The sequence below is a fragment of the Penaeus monodon genome, chromosome 16, assembly GCF_015228065.2.
Source record: "Penaeus monodon isolate SGIC_2016 chromosome 16, NSTDA_Pmon_1, whole genome shotgun sequence".
Classification (NCBI taxonomy): Eukaryota; Metazoa; Arthropoda; class Malacostraca; order Decapoda; family Penaeidae; genus Penaeus; species Penaeus monodon.
Genome location: NC_051401.1, coordinates 10571750 through 10572550, shown reverse-complemented (window position 1 = coordinate 10572550; position 801 = coordinate 10571750).

Genomic DNA, 801 nt, shown 5'->3' with positions numbered 1-801 from the left:
CAACTAGTAGGTAAGTAACATGACAAGCTTACAGTTAATGACAAGTCACGTTTAACAGATGCAACGCACTACCGTCTCGACTCCCGGGTGGACGGTTGGCGGTAGGAAGGGCATCCAGATGTTTATAAAAATCAAAATGGCAATGATGATAAATAATTTTAGACATAAAGTACATGAATATGAATAAGGATTTTAAAAATCATGACGTGAATCAAGGGCGAAAATGCGAATATTCCGATCCACAAACAATACCTTTAGGAAATATGGCATAGATGAGAAAACATGACTAGAAAGGTTATCTGCCTGCCGTGGACGAGGCTCTGTACGTGGGATTCATTTACACTACACACCAACGTACACACACACACACACACACACACACACACACACACACACACACACACACACACACACACACACACACACACACACACACATATATGTACACACACAAACGCACGTATATGTACACACACAAACACACGTATATGTACACACACAAACACACGTATATGTACACACACAAACACACGTATATGTACACACACCAGTACACGTATGTACCACACAGTAGCCACATCATAGTACCCCACTACAGACACTAGTACCAACCCTGTAGCCACACTCACAGACACGTACACGTAGCCACACTCACAGACACGTACACGTAGCCACACTCACAGACACGTACACGTAGCCACACTCAAACGACACGTGACTACGCACCGTACACGTAGGGCCCACTCCGCACTACAGTACCCCCCCCGAAAACCCCCACCCCAGCCCCAAACCGCCCCCTAC